Source organism: Sciurus vulgaris (assembly GCF_902686455.1).
Source record: "Sciurus vulgaris genome assembly, chromosome: 6".
NCBI lineage: Eukaryota > Metazoa > Chordata > Mammalia > Rodentia > Sciuridae > Sciurus > Sciurus vulgaris.
This window is the reverse complement of record NC_136466.1, coordinates 143,881,769-143,895,733: the sequence shown is the minus strand read 5'-3', so window position 1 is coordinate 143,895,733 and position 13,965 is coordinate 143,881,769.

Below are 13,965 nucleotides of genomic sequence, written 5' to 3'. Positions count from 1 at the left end.
TAATGCTCACTTTCCAAGGTTGGTACACTTATTTTTACCCATTTTATAGATAGAAAACAAAGGCACTGAAGGGCTATACAATTTGTCTAAGATAACATGACTAATAAATGGCATGCCCCCAATTTAAAGCATATGCCAGAGTCTCAGCTTGAAGCCTGATTCTTGACTAATGCTCTTCCTGTGTTAACCCATAATCTGTAGGTCTGTCATTGTGTAGTATAAATCCTAGCTCCTTCTTTGGACCCTTGGAATTCTGTTGGAGAACATTAAAAACTTATGATTAAGAAATCAGACCCTGCTAAGTAGGCCCTACTGCACAATGCAATTTTGGTCTAAGAGTCCATGAATGAAAGAATTCTTTTCTTTCACCTAAATATGATATTTTTTTTCTTTTTTAAAACAGTTTTGCTAATCAGGACTAATAATACTAGTTGCTAAAATAAATAAACTCTGAATCTCAGTGCATAATCCAATGAAGATTTATTTCTCACTTATATCCCAATGAGGGTCAGGAGTTGTCCTCTGCTCTCCTTATACTGTGATCATATCACCTTCAACATGTGGATTTTTAGGTTCCTTTGGTGTCATCCAGCCAGCAGGTGGAGAGAAGAGAAAATAAATATGAAAGGGTTACATTCTTGATTTTTTTTCTACTTCTGTCATTCTAAGAGCAAGAATTGGTTATGTAGCCTGGGATGTAGAGTCTGGAAAATGGAATTCAGCCATATGCTCAGGAAAAATAAACAAGTTTGATGAGTATCTGGTCAGTCTCTGTTGAGCATTTTTTTTCTATTTATTTAGGCAAGTTTAAAAATATACCTCATATATAATAGGAAGTACTGCTTTGCCTCAGTAGCCTTTCAATAAGGGACTCAGCTCCCCTAAGGGAATCTATGTTTTGAAGTATTTGAAGTTTGAAATTATGCCTGAATGAGTTTAGCAGACTTATAAAAAGACTCAGGAAAATGCTGAGCAGGGAGAAGTTTTTCTAAGAAGATCTATAAGGATTGCAGATGACTTTTTCCCTACAAGTTTTGAAAGTAGATATAAAGCAAACATGCATATAATAAAGAGCCATCTCTAGCAAAATCGCAGGGGAAATGGCATTACTCCGTGCTTTTCCTTCTTACGCACTGGACTTCTCCCTCTCTAACTAGTACGGGGACTGATATATGCCCTATCCTGACCTCTTAGGAATTCAGGAACTCACTTGTCAGTTGCCTTTTATTTCTAGTTATTGCTAACAAGTACCTGAAAGCAAGGGGAACAACTTGTTAACTACTAAAGTAACTTGCAGCAATACAAGTAACTAGGCCCCTGATGACATCTTCCTAAATGTAATCAGGGTCAATTTTCAATACAAATAAAATTTTAATAAGGCAAGTAATCTGATTTTCAATTGAAAAGCACGTTGGAGGCAACAAATTAGAGGAAGAAAAGATGACTTTTCAAAAACAATTTGGGCACACCCATCATGGCAAATAACCTTGACATGGATGGACGAGAAAACAAAATAAAAAAAACCAAACATAAATAAGACAGACAGGCTGGAGGCAAGGTGGAGGTAAAAATCCTACTAAGCTTGGAGAGCAAATTTGCAGAATAGTAGAGGGAAATCTTAGCTGTTTACAAATATTTAGAAGAGATGAAAATATGATTAACACGCTCTAGTTAAAAAGGTATTTTACTTGGATTTTTATCAAACAGATTAAAGTTTAAAATTTGGGTCACCCAAACTGCTGAAATAACAGATATCTCCTAGGGGGTGAGACAAGGGTGAGGAGATACTGGGAAATTGAGGGAGGCAAACTCTTCAACTGTGCTCCTTTAAAGAGCCTTGAGGTACTATATAAAGTAGGCAGCAGTTAAGATGACTTCATTGAGTTTCTACATGTTCTCCACTTTTTTATTTCCTGGTGGGAAGTGTACAGAGCAGGGGTGTCCAGAGTACATACTACAATCAAAATATTTCTTCTAAATGTGGAGAACCTATTTTAGTAATATGTGGGAATGGTGATTCTCCACAACTAAACCTATTAAAGAAGACCAAGGTTATGTAGGTCCAATGAATATTACACGAGAGGCCCCACATCATGTGGCCTCACTGGCCGGTCCTTGACAGTGCTTGAAAATCAGAAATGATTATCAGAAATCTCACCTGTTGCTTTAACAAAAACTGAACATCAAATTACCTTTAGTTGTGTCTGTAAATGTTGCAAAAGGTTCACAGGTGAGGTGTTTTAATGAGTAGGTATGTAGATTGTCATCTAGGTCTTGTCTTCGTTGTTCGTAATTCCCATAATTAAAATCTGCATTAGGAGAAAACATCATGGACAAAGTTATGGAGCAGTTTTTTTTTTTTTTTTTTTTTGCGGTGCTGGGGATGGAACCCAGGGCCTTGTGCTTGCATGGTAAGCGCTCTATCAACTGAGTTATATCCCCAGCCCCATCATGGACAAAGTTTTAGAAGAACTCTTTTCTGAGTGCTGTAGTAGTAGGTAAAAACTGTGTATGAGAAGGAGTCAGTCTATATCAGGGTAGAGAAAAGCAAAATATTCATCACAAACTGATTTTGGCTAATGCAGAGAGAATTGTCCTCACGCCTTCTTGGCATCCAAAAGCGGGAGGATTTAGATCTGGATTACCAATGATATTCCCAAATGCCCAATTTATTTGGCCATGTAGAGAATTTTGCTCAGCATTTAACATTGCTTAAACCAGTATTATTCAAACTGGAGTCCATGGGGTTCCTAGTTTGCTATGAAGAAATTAATGTTAGGCTTTCAATGATAAACTTCATGGAGCAGTTGGATGACTACCTAATAACTGAGTACTGTCTGACTACCTACAAAATCTTTGCCTGACTCAAAGTTGCAAATTTTCTCTATTGTTTTCTCCTGTTTTTGTAGTTTTAGGGTTTACATTTAAATCTATGATCAAGTCTTGAGTTATTTTTTTATTCAGAAAGACAAACTTTTTTTTTGCATATAGATACATAATTGTTCCAGCATCATTTGTTGAAGACTACCCTTTCCCACTGTACTACCTCTTCACCATGAGACAGTCGTCTAAATAAGCCACAACTTTCTGAACTCTGCTCTGTTTCATTGGTCTAGATCAGTTTATCTATCCTAAGGTTAATACCACGCTATATTGATGGAGGTAGCTTCATGGAATTTATTATTGAAATCAGGGCATATACTACCTCTAAATTTTACCTTCTTTTTCAAAATTATTTTGACTACCCTACTTTAGGTCTTTTGCATTTCTGTATGGATTTTAGGATCAGCTCGTCAGTTTCCACACAAGAATTTCTACACACACACACACACACACAAAGATTTTGACTCAGATTGCATTGAATGACTTGATTAATGTGAGAGAACTGATATCTACACAACATTGGTATTTTAGATGCTATCATAACAATTCTCTGACTCCAAAACAAGTTATATTTAGATTTTCTTCAATTTATGTCACTGGTTTTATAGTTTTCAGAATATTGGTTAGAATTCTGTCTAAAAATTTCATATTTTATGTTGTTGTAAATAGTAATTTCCAAATTTCAATTTCAAATGGTTGATTGCTAAAATATACGAAATAGGATTGATTTTTATGTATTGATCCTATAATCTGGAATCATGGTAAACTAACTTACTAGTTCTAGTAGCTTTTTTATAGATTACCAGGGATTCTTTACATTAAATGATCATTTGTGACTACAGTTTTATTTCTTCCTTTCAAAGTTCATGAATTTTTCTCTCATTGTACCAATCAAGTCCTCTACTACAATGCTGAATAACAAGAGTTGAAAGTGGAATATTAATGCTTCATACCTAATCTCAGGGAAAATACAGATTTTTATCATTAAAGTATGATGTAGTAGTAGTTTTTTTGTGGATGCTGTTTGTTAGGGACAGGCCCTTCTATTTTTTTTTCCAAGAATGGATGTTAGATTTGTTCAAAGCTTTTTCTGCATCTATTTAAATGATAAAGTGTTTTTAGTTTTTTAATATGGAAAATTACATTAATATTCATATACTACACTAAGATAAACCCACTGTGTCATGATTTGATTTGCTAAATATTTGTTAAAAACTTTGCATTTATATTCAGGAGGGAAATTGTTCTAAAATTTTATTATCATTTTTTATTAGGCTTTAGCATCAGGGCAATGTTGGCACAGAATGATTTATGAAATATTCCCTTCTCAAATGTTTTTGGAAAAGTTGCTATAAAGTTGATATGTCTTCTGTAAAAGTTTGGTAAAATTCTCCAGGGAAGTAATCAGAATTGAAGTTTTTCTTGTGGGGAGGTTTTTAACTATAAATTAAATTTCCTTAATACTATGGGCTCTTTGGATCATCTATTTTTTCTTTATCATGCTTTGGTAGTATGTGCTTTCAATTTATAAGTATATTTCAGCCATATTGTGAAATGCATATATATAAAGATGTTCACAGTATCCCCCTCTCCATTTAACGTTTTTAGAATCTGAATCGGTAGTGATATTACCTTTCATTCCTCAAATTGATAAGTTTTGCCTTCTTTCTTTTGTTCCTGGTCAGTTTGGCTAAGGTTCTATCAATTTTATTGGTCTTTTCAAAGAACCAGCTCTAGGTTTCACTGATATTTGTTGATTTTCTTATAATTAATTTCTATTTTAATTTTTAATTATTTCCATCTTTCTGATTACTTTAACTTTAGTATGCTTTTCTATTTTCTTAAGGTGGGAAACTGAGGTGATTATTTGAGAACTTTTTTATATTCTACTATGGGCATTTAGTACTATTAATACCCTCTATATCAAGCCTTCAGTACTAGGAACAATTGTGTTCCTTATTTTCATTCAATTCAAAATATTTTCTAATTTCCATTTTGATTTCTTCTTTGACTCCCCAAAGAATAGTGTTATTTAGTTCCTAAATATTAGAGGATTTTCCAGACCTTTTTGAAAATTTATTTCCAGTTTGAATTTATTTCCATTGTGGCCATACAGTACACTTTGTATGATTTTAATTTTCCTAAAATTGTCAAGACTTGTCTTTTATGACCTGGAATGTGGTCTATCTTGGTAAATAATCTGAGTGGACTTGAAAAGAACATGTTCTTTTGAATATTTGAAAATAGTAAGTTAAATTGGTTGGTAATATTACTCTGTAAAACACAATTCAATGAGCACTTTAGTCAAGATAAAGTGCAAAGCAAGACAAGTTGCAAGATATATCTATATGAATGAATACTGTTTGGGTGAAAAAAATGAATACTATTTGGGTGAAAAGTGAAGGACTTACAATGGATCAGATTTTTCCAAATAGATACATTTAACATCATATAATTTAAATATTCAGATTTATGACCAGCTTCTCCTCTTGTCCTCCAGATATTCATTTCACGTCAGATTAACCATGTGATAATCTCAAATGCCAGATGCCATGTTTCATTAATATAGTGAATTAAAAATAAATAAATTGCTGATGGATGCAGAGAAGAATCTTGTTTTTTGTTAAAACAAAATACTTTTTGAGGAAAAGTCATATTGCAAAGAATTTCCATAAAGGTAATAATCATCTTATTCTATCTATAAACTCATTATGAAAGGTCTAAAAACGTACTACCTTTGAAATCAGGGTAAGGAGAGGCCCAGCTTTTTTCAAGGTGTTATTCTCCAAGGAGCATGTGACTCACAGGGAAGGTATGTGACTCTTGGGGGCATCCCTGCAGGTACAGTGAATGAGCAAATTCTTTGTGGCATTATGACATCACCAGGGAGCGTGACTTGGGTCAAGAGCTTGGCAGGAGGCTTTGGGAACAGTAGAATCAACAGTGATCAAGACTGGCAAGCCAACATACTGGCCACCATTAAACTGAAGAGAGAGCTTATTGTACCTCATGCACAGCAGCAGGTTTAACAGAAAATTAGACATGTTTATAGTCCCAGATTTACAGCACGCCTTATAAACACCTTATTACTTAGAATCCAGTCTGCTGTCCTAGAAACTAAGAATGTGACTTTGTTAAGCGGTAGGATTTGTTGACATAAATGTCTTGACTAAGTTTGCCATTGTGGTTAACCAAAACGCATTTACTCCTGGGAAAGTAAACACAAGCAAACAAAATGCCTCTTATACTACAATACAGTGAGTTTCAAATTGACCAAACTTAATGCGATGACATAAATATGCTTAATGTTTATGGAATTTTTTAGAAACATTTAGCCATGTTGGGCTTACCATTCTGTATAAGTCTTACTGAATGGGAATGTGTTTTCAGAATTACATGTGCTTAAAGACTTCATCAGAAATATTCAGAAAACCTGCCGTGAATACCGGGGCTGACCACGCAGCAAATAAAATGGGCCATCTCCTCAGACATTAACGTGAATAAATCAGTTCTGCACCATGTAATAGCTACACACTGAAATGGTTCCCAACAATTAAAATTAGAGAACTAATGGAAAATAATGTTGAATAAATATTAAAAAACCACATGAAAATATGTTCGAGGAAGGCAAAGTATCTGGCTGAAACCCACAAAGTTGAGAAAATTCCTAGGGAAGAATAAAAATTCAGACTGATCTTTCCATGTTTAAAAATTCATTTGTTTAATAGTAGAGAAAAGTCCTCATTTGGGAGTAGCTTTTTGAAATTACAGACTCACAGAACCTTTGGAGTGGAACCAAATCAACTTAGCATCTTTCCTATCCTTTGGGGCTTCTAGTGAACCCTTTCAGGATCTCAGAAATTTTATAGTAGAAAAGTTCTTTATGTCAGATAAAAATGAATAGCCATGATGACAAAGTTTGGATCTAAAGTAATCACCATTTTTCCCAACAAAATTGATATCAATAAAGATCTAAGGAAATTATTATGAAGAAGGTGTCTGTGTAACAGACAGAATGAAATGTGAACAAATATAAAGATTTATTAAGTTAGATAAACCAAATCCTACAAAGGACAAGAACCTGGAAATCTTTCTAACAGAAACATGAGGCTGATTTGATGAGCCACAGCAAAAGAAAATGACCAACTAAAGCCATAGAAACAACTTTATAGATTCTTAATATGGGAGATGTGATTCTGCAGAACGATATTGGGGATTTAGTTGACTAAGATCCATGAGTTTTCCCCAAATCAAATGCAATTATAGGCAACATTAACAGGGGTAGAATCTTCAAAATGAAAGATTTGATGATTATAGTCAATATAGGAAGTGCTGTTTATAGTTCTGGGCACACAAATGAAATTGGATGCAGACAAACTGAAGCAAGCACAAAGAAAAAAAATTAGAATAAAAATTAGGTCCACCTATTCTCACACAATGAGAAAGTTGAAAAAAATCAAGGATATTTAGTTTACTAGAAAAAAAACATTTTCAGGGCCACATGGTCATTGACTGAAATACTTAACTAGAGCGGTATGATTGTTTTCTAGTAACAACAAATAGAGTCTACAAGTAAACCATTAAAACAAACTTTCTAAATAACAGTTAAAGCTATTCCAAAATAAAATGGACTCCTTGTGAGGATGGGCATCACTGGAAATGCTGACAGGCTGAACAACTCAGTGGTGGTTACCACAGAGGGGACAGAAGCACTACAGGTGGGGAGGTTGGACTACATGGAAGAGTTTTCAAATGGTTCCCTGGAACCTTCTTTATCTGAAACAAACAAACAAGAAACAGACTAATATGTTACAGCTCCATCTTCTGTATCAACTGGAGCAGTTTTGATTAAATCTGTTTTATGTATGGTACTTCATCAAATATTTCATTTTACAGAAGGGTTTGCTATGAGGAGATCTTGCAAACCTGCAGAAAAAGATGGTGTCCGAGGTCAATTTTGATACTATTCTAGATTCAGATCTTCTATGGTTGATACCCACTGTCCCATTGCCAGGCCAGAAGAGCTCTGTTTAATAAAGTGCTGGTACTCACAGGGCTCAGAGTATCACCTGTGAAGGAACAGCAATAGACATGATAGTTACACCAGGCCTGTGACTTGGTCAGAGGAGAAGAATTCATTAGTAGGGAGATGGGTAAGAAACACCTAAAGTAAATAAATAAGGAAAGAAAGAAAGAAAGAAAGAAAGAAAGAAAGAAAGAAAGAAAGAAAGAAAGAAAGAGAGAGAGAGAGAGAAAGAAAGAAAAGACAGCTGCAGACTCAAGATGTGAGACATTGGAGTGATTTCCAGGAGTGAATGCTGTTAATAGATTGTGAAAGAGGAAACACCCCAGCCTCCAAGGGGCTTCTAGATGATGCTATTCCTTCAATCTGATTTCTTAGTCAGTGGAGCACTAATTTTATGAATTACATGCAGAAAACCCAAGTCTCTGAGGACAGGGAAGAAAACTGATTTCATTTTTGAGGTATCTTAGCATTTTAAGGCCTCTGGCGTAATTCCAGAGAAAGAGTGCATCCTTCTTTAGTCAGAAAAGCAGTTGATAATTTATAAATATTTTCCCAGACATGATCTCATTTTGTCTCTCCACAATGACTAACAGTGATACAAGGGTATGCATTTTCATCTTCATTTCCTGGTGAGGGAATTGGAGATCAGAAACATTAAGTGACCAACCCAAATTGCACAGCTACAAAGAGGGGTCAGGATGAAATTTGTGTCATGTTTCCAAGTTTAAAACTCTTTTGCAGTACCCTCAGCACATGATTTCTTCAACTGAGCTCTGGTAAAATTCAGAGTTCTCTTCAATTTTGGGCTCCTTACAATTGATTTGTATCTGACATACAGCTAACTGCATTTTGACACAGCTTTAGCTTTGGATGCAAAAGTGGAAAAAAATACACTTGGATTCAAATAGTAACATCTCTATTAAAAATCAACAATCCTCTAGAAATAAACAGGTCTATTAAAAAAAACCTTAATTCAGTGACTCAGCAAATCATGCTGTGATAGCTTTCAGTAATTACTTTTTATTTTTGTTTTTGTTTTTTCAAGTGTCTATGGTAAGAGAAGCATGCAGAAAAACATCAGGCTTTGCATGCTCTTTTATTTTCATTACCTCTTCTACCACTTGAGAATGTCTAGTTTTCTCCAGCATGCTGACCGCCTGGCAGGTGAACTAGTCTTGGCAAAACACCTCGAATTTTATTGCTAAAAACAAATGTAAAGGACCAGTAAGAAGCTAGATTTCCCCAAATAGTGCCCTCACAGTAGGTCAATTTTTCTTGACCTTTTAATCTCTGGTTTGACTCTTCAAAAAGTCTACAGTGTCAGGGTCCTGGGCACAAAATTTCTTAGCAAAAAGTAAATTCCGCAATGACTACATGAGTTGAATATCCTTTGATCTGAGTAGATCCGTTAATCTGAATAGAAATACCAGAAGTATTTCAGATCCTGGGATTTTTTTTTTTTTTTTTGATTCTGGAATATTTGCATAGACTTTAATAATATGTGCTGAAATAATAAAAAGCTTTGGATTTTAGAGCATTTCAAATTTTGGCTTTTAGATTAGGGATGTTCAATCTGTGTATGGGATAATTTAATCCATTTATGCTCAAGGTAATTACTAATAGGTAAGGCCTTAATACTGCCATTTGGTTAATTACTTTGCAAATGTTTTCTAGATTCTTTGTTCTTTTCTTTACCTCTTGATGTCCTTCTTTGTGATTTGATTACTTTCTGTGGTGGTATGCTTTGATTCCTTTATCTTTTGTGTATCTACCTCAGGTTTGCGTTTTGTAGTTATCATGAGAACTACACAAAACATTTTATAGTTCTAGCAATCTGTTTTAAGTTTATAGCTTATCTTTGATCACATATAAAACTTTATACTTTTGTACCTTCCCACATTTTGTGTTTTGATGTCACAGTTTATGTCTTTTTATATTATATATCCACTAAAAAATTATTGCAGTTCTTTTTTATATTTTCTTTTTAACTTTACACTGGAGTCTTAAGTAATTTATATGCTACTGTCACACTATTAGAGTATTCAAAATTTGATGATGCATTTATTTTTACCAGTGACTTTCAAATGTCAAATACTTTCAAATGTTTTCATTTTACTACTCTCCTCTTATTCCTTACTCTCTTCAGCATTTTTTTAAAGAAAAGTCGGGTGGTGATGAACTTTCTCAGCCTTTGATGTTTGTTTGTTTAGGACAATCTTTATCTCGTCTTTATTTCTAAAGGATGCTGGGACAAGTATTCTTGATTGGCATTTTTTTTCTCTCTAGCATTTCAACTATATCAACCTAATCTCTCCTGGCCAGCAAAGTTTCTGCTGAGAAATCTAACGATAGTTCTACGAGGGTTCTCTTGTTAAAAACTTGTTTCTCTTGTTGCTTGCAAAATTCTCTGTCATCTTAAATTATACCATAGAGCTATAGTAACAAAAATGGCATGGTATTGGCACAAAGGAGATGTGAAGACCAACAGAACAGAAGACCCAGGGACAAACCCACATAAGTACAGTTATCTCATCCTAGACAAAGGCACCATAAACATACATTGAAGAAATGATAGCATCTTCAACAAATGGTGCTGGGAAAACTGGAAATCCATATGTAGTAGAAAACTCAACTCAGACTGGATCAAGGACCTGCATTAGACCAGAGGCCCTGTGCCTACTAGGGTCAAGAACAGGCCAAACTCACCATCATGTTGTCTCAAGAACTGACTTCTTCAATAAGATTCCTAAAGTGCAAGAAGTAAAATCAAGAATCAATAAATGGGATGCCATCAAACTAAAAAGCTTCTTCTCAGCAAAGGAAACAAGCAAGAATGTGAAGAGTGAGCCTACAGAATGAGAGAAAATCATTACCACCTGCAACTCGGATAAAGTATCAGTTTCTAGGCTATACAAAGAACTCAAAAAAAACCACCAAAAAACCAAATAACCCTATCAATAACTGGGCAAAGGAACTGAACAGAAACTTCACAGAAGAATAAATACGATTGTTCAACAAATACATGAAAAAATGTTCAACCTCTCTAGCAATTGGAGAAATGCAAATTAAAACTGCACTGAGATCCCATCTTACTCCAGTCAGAATGGCAATTATCAAGAACACAAGGAATAATAAATGTCGTTGAGGATGTGGGGGAAATGGTTCCCTTATACATTGCTGGTTGAACTGCAAATTGGTGCAAACATTCTGGAAAGTAGTATTCCTCAGATAACTTGACCTAGTTATTGCACTCCTTGGCATATACCCAAAGGACTTAAATCTGCATACTACAGTGACAGCCACATCAATGTTTATAGCAACTCAATTCCCAAAAGCTAAGATACAGAATCAACCTAGGTACCCTTCCCCATATACATGGATGAAAAAAATATGGCATATATACACAAGGGAATCTTACTTAGCCATAAAGAAGAATGAAATTATGGCTTTTGCCAGTAAATGGATGGAACTGGAGACTATCATGCTAAGTGAAATAAGCCAATACCCAACAAAACAAAGGTCAAATATTCTCTCTGATGTGTGGATGCTAACCCACAACAAAGAGGGATGGAAGGGGAAGAATAGAAGTACTTTGGATTAGACAAAGGGGAATGAAGGGAAGGGAGGGGAATGGGAATAGAAAAGACAGTAGAATGAATCAGATGTAACTTTCCTATGCTCATGTACGAATATGTGATCAGTGTAACTCCACACCACGTACAACTACAAGATTGGGATCTCAATTAGAATAAGTTATACTCTATGTATGCATACTGTGTAAAAATACACTCTACTATCCTGTGTATCTTAAAACAACAAACAAATATTAATATTCTCCTTGTTTGACAGTTTGATTATAATTTTTCTTGGTAGAATCTCCTTTTTATTTGATCTTATTTGAGCTTCATATACCTGGACATTCATATCTTTCCCTGTATTTGGGAACAGAGTCATTATTTCTTTAAATAAGTTCTCTGCCACCCCACCCTCCTTTCTCTCTCTTCTGAAACCTCATAATGATGTGTCCCATGAGTCCCATAAGCTTTCATTCTTTTTTCTTTTTCTCCTATGACTGGGTATTTTCAAATTCCTTGTCTTTGATTTCACAGATTTTTTTTTCTTTTTATTGATGGCTTGTGCTGTTGACACTCTCTGTTGCAATTTTAGTTTAAGTCATTGTATTTCTTAGTTCTAGAAATTGGTTATTCTTAATGATTTCTATCTTTTATTCAACTTCTTATTGTGTTTATATTTAGTTTCCTGATTTTCTTGTATATTTGCATTCCCTGGTAGCTCACTGAACTAACTTAAAACAATTACTGTAAATTCTTTGTTGGGCGATTTCATAGATCTCTATTTCTTTGGAGTCGGTTATTGAAATGTTATGTTTTCCTTTGATGGTGTCATGTTTCCTTCTTGTGTTCCTTCAAGTCTTACAGTGCTATCTTCTAATTCAAAGAAACAATTATCTTCCTTGGTCTTTACTAATGATCATCAGGAGAGAAATGTTTTCTCTAGCCTGGCTGGTGATTCTGAGGTTTCCTCAGACCTTCACAAAGGACGCACATGCTCCATACCTCTTGTTCCCTTTAGAGTGAAAATTCTTAAGATTACATGCCTTCTCTGGGTCCTTCAGAGCCAGGAGACTTCAGTTTCGTTTTCTTAGAATGATGCTATGAAAATTCAGTTTTTGTTCCTTCTCCCAGTCAAACATCGCAGAGTTGAACCAGTTTTCTGCAGAAGGTGATTTTACAGCATATAACTGCTCTAGGGATGTGCTTGGTGAGCGAGTCTGGTAAGGTGAGATAAGCCATGGGGCATTTAGAGTACCCAAGGCCCAGCTGGTAGAGATTTACAGACTAGCCTTTAAGAAGGATTCTTGGGTTGCCTTCCTAATGGTGTCTGTGGAGGGTTATAAGACCGTGATCTCTCTTCCCTGCTCCCAAACATTCACTTCAGTATTCTGTGTGACCTTAAAAAGATAAAAGCATAAACGTGGAGCGTTGGAAGGCAGGAGACAGGGTAGGTATCAGACCCACAAGAACTAGGATAATAGCACTGACATGATCTCAAATTTGTCCTCCCTTGTTTCCTTGCTCTCCCTGCCCCCTCTCAGTTTCTTCCTCTTCTTGACTCTCTCTCTCCTTTCTTCGCTTGTTCTCCTAGGCTCTTTCATAGGCCTAGCCTTTTTGTAGACGTCAGGTTTGTGCTCTCCTAGTACAGACGGGATTGTCTATGCAATCAGAGACCCAGCGGCTGGCAATCGCTCCTGATCCTTTAGGTTCACAGAAGAAAGACATTCTTCCCAGGGAGAGACACCAGATGGGCTTGAGTCATATGCCAAGGCTGTGGGGTCATGAAGAAAAGTGAAGATGCCATTTGGATTTTGTGTTACTTCTGTGAGCAAAGGGGAGGGGTTGGGCAATCTCAAAAGAACACAGAAGGCACGCTGCAGATACAACAAATGGCCATTTGAGGTTTGCTGGATATTTTTAAAGACTAGAATGAACCTGGCAAAACTGGAAACAACTTTTTCGGTAATCTGAAATAACTAAGAATGAGGACCAAAACATTAGCATTCCTAAGGAGATTGGACATACATTTTTTTTTCTTAATAAGAACAACAACCTTTGTCCTGTGCCAGGAAAAATTCCAAACACTTTCATTTTCCATTGGTTAGTCCTCAGAACATTGCAAAAGAAAGATATCATCATTTCTATTCTATAGATGGAGAAGTTGAGGCCCAGAGATGTTGACAGAGTCAGTTCTGGAGCTGGATCTGAACCCAGGTGATTCACTTTCCTAAACACAGGGTTCTAGGCCTTTTATTTATTTTCTTCTGCTACCAAGGAAGATGGCTCTGCCAGGTCAATGTGGGGAGACTGGCCTCTTTTATCTCAGCTAACCTCTGGGTAGGTGCTAGGGAAACACCTAGCTTATATGAGAAGAATCTTTTGGTCCTGGTTTTGATCTAGTTCCCTGGCAGCCTGGTTAAGATTTGTCTTAACACGTACATTTCCCTTGCCAAAGCACACGTGGCATGTTTGGACATATGG